Consider the following 3,447-nt stretch of genomic DNA (forward strand, 5'->3'; position numbering starts at 1 on the left):
AAAAAAAAAAAAAAAAAAAAAAAAAAAAAAAAAAGAGTTGTGAATTATGAGAATAATCAAGAGAAAAGAAGTGAGAATACTATTTTGTAAAACATTAATTCCTCCTATACCACATTTCAATAGTATTTTTTCAAGTTTCTAAATAGAGGTTTCTATGAATTATGTTTCAATGACTTGTTTCCGTATTTCTACGAGATTCTGTTTCAAACAAAATTTGAAAACAAAAAACCAAGCTTAAAAAGAGTTTCCATGCAACACTATTTATTGGTCTACAATATATTATGTACAATATAATTATTGTTTTTGGGATATAATTATTGTTTTTGGGATATATATTGTCCACCATTATTAATATATCACAAAGCTGGTTTGAGGATAATTTTGTATAGTGGACAAGTTTGAAACTATCCAAAATTGTTCTTTTACACAACTTATTTATTTATTTACCAATGGACATGTTTCTAGCATAACAATGTTCATAACCTCTCTGACAACAACTTCTCTTAATTTGAAATGTTTATTTTACAACTTATCTACTAGTCAACATGCTTACCAAATGGACAAATTTCAACTTCCAACTACTGGACAAGATTTAACAACACTAATCTTTTCCACTATGGATCCCATTTGTCTGCCTAATACAAACAATTAATGTTCATTTATGTTGCCAAAAATCAAATGTATATTAAATGTCAATGCTGTCAATGGCGTTTCATGTCTATGTATCATAAAATGACACTATTAATTTCAAATTCTCGCTCATAACCTCAAGGGTGTTTTCGACTTTTTCAGTAACTTTTGTTGTAGAACAGGAAAGATGTTTTCTAATGTGCTAGAATTGAAAAGTTTTTAATATAATATGATACTCTCTACTAAATTTCCAAAAAAATGAGCATGGTGATTCATACACTACATAAAGAGACAAAGACAAAAATATATGTGCTAATGACAAGTGGTGAACAAGTGTTACACAGTCAGGTCATATATTGTATGTAGGAGATATGTGTCATTAAGATGGAAAACACTTGTTGCAATAGATAGTTATACTTATTATATAACAACTATTATTTTTTTAAAAAATTATACATATATCATAATATTTTTTTTTCTCAAATGAAATATATATTGATTAAGATGGATCATTACATAGAGAGATTATTAGCCAAAGAGGCTTCAATACAGAATCAGTGTAATATGTAGAATCTATACAGCCAAATTTTGCTAGAGCATGAGCTACACTATTACATTCTCTCTTTGTAAAAATAAATAAAACTTTTTGTAATTTGGATGACCAAAGATTGATATCTCGAATGAGATTTGTTAAGGAAACATTATGCGTTTGACTGTTAACCAATTTAATTAAAACTTCACAGTCTCCTTCGAAAATCAGTGAATGATAACCCCTGAATCGCAGCTAAAAGTCCTTTTGTTTCCGCTTCTAAAGGAGATCCTACTGAACTTAGTCTTGTTGCTCCCCATACAAGTGATTCTCCTCGACTGTTCCTGAAGATCCATCCACTTGTTGCCTGTTGTGTATGATAATCAAAACTTGCATCAAAATTGCATTTAATAGTTGGATGTGTCGGAGGTAGCCAGGTAATATTGTTCGTTCTTGGGATCAGTCGTGGTGTTTCTAATTTTTGAAAGCTACGAATCCATTCTGTAGTGTCTGACTTTGCCTGCAGAACTGTTTTAGTTGCACTCTCACGGTAGTTATTAAAATCTTGATTGTTTCTAACTTTCCAAATATGCCAAAGTAAAACAAAAGGAAAAAGGGAGTCAAAGTTGTTGGTAGTTTGATATGAAAAGGTTATCAGTTGAGATATAGATTCTTCCGCATTCAATGGTAGTTGATTAATGTTCAAAGCAGAACTGTTAGATAGTCTCCACGCCATTTGAGCAAAAGGACATGAGAACAGAGCATGTTCTATTGTTTCCTCTGTTTGGCAACATCTTGAACATAAAGGATCAATGTTCATTCCCCGTCTTCGTAGTCTTGTTGTGGTTGGTATGGCTTGTGACACTATCCTCCAGAGAAGATGTTTAATCTTTGGTAGTAGTCTCAATTTCCAGATTTTGTTCTTTAATTCCACTGATCCGTATGGTATATCCAATATCACTCCTGGATCAAATGGGTAGTGAGTGATAAACCAATACCCGGATTTGACAGAGTAGACACCTGATCGAGTGTAGCCCCATATTAGTTTGTCCGGATGTTCTTCTTGAGAAAGATAGATATTTTGAATTATCTCCTGTTCAGACTCTGAGACCAAGGTAGATAGTTTATGACTATCCCAAGTCCGAGTATTTCCTGTTTTAGAGATTAGACGATGCAGTAGTGTAGTAGATTATGGTGATATTATATCTACTAATCTAGGTGGATGCGTATCAATGAAATTATCCATTCCTAGACGCATAGTTCGACCATCGCCTACAATATATCGCATTCCTTTCTTAAGAAGATCTAATCCTATTAAGATAGAAGACCAACCATACGATTGGTTCTTCCTTGATCTAGCATCCATAATTGTTTCATCCCTAACGGTTCTTCATAACTCCAACAAAAAGAGAGTTTGGATTTTGAATAAGTCTCCATGCTTGCTTGGCCAAGAGGGCGTCGTTGAATTTTGCCAAATCCCTAAAACCCAAACCCCCTTCTGATTTTGGACTCTGTAATTTATTCCAAGATATCCATGGAATACCACATTGGTTTGAACCTCTATCCCACCAATATTGCATTAGAAGAGTTTCTATTTAGGATATGATTCCCAGGGGAAGTTTAAAACAAGACATGGCATAGACTGGCATTGATAGAGCCACTGAATTTAGCATTATTGCTTTACCTGCTAGAGATAATGTCTTTGCTGTCCAACCTGATGTGCGTTGTTTGACTCTATCAATGATGTATTCAAAAATTTCCTTCTTCTTACGTCCAAATTGTTGAGAGAGTCCAAGATATTTCCCTCCTCCTCCATGGTTAGGGATGTCAAGTATTGCCTTTAGTCGGTTTTGAGTATTTCCAAAGACTCTGCTCCCAAATGTAATCATCGATTTGGATGTATTTATTTTTTGTCCAGAGTAATATTCTAGATATCAAACATATCCTTTAACGCTTGAAAATTTTTCCTATTAGCTTTACAGAAGAATAGACAATCATCTGCAAACTGTAGATGAGTGATGCTTGGTGCACCATTTCCTATGCGGATTCCTTGTAGATCACCATCTTGGTCACTGGAAGTGATTAAATGACTGAGGACAGAACCGTGCCTAGGATTATACGGACCAGAAGCAATGTCTAAAAAAAAGGCCTAAAATTTTTTTTTTCAAATAATAACCAACATAATCTGGAAAAAAACAAGCGTAGAACCCAAATCTTAATTCTAAAAGATAACTTTTCTTTCTTTCTGTGCTACAAAATCGTTAACTAAACTCTCGAAGTCGACACTC

The sequence above is a fragment of the Camelina sativa genome, chromosome 5 (assembly GCF_000633955.1).
Source record: "Camelina sativa cultivar DH55 chromosome 5, Cs, whole genome shotgun sequence".
NCBI classification, from domain to species: domain Eukaryota; kingdom Viridiplantae; phylum Streptophyta; class Magnoliopsida; order Brassicales; family Brassicaceae; genus Camelina; species Camelina sativa.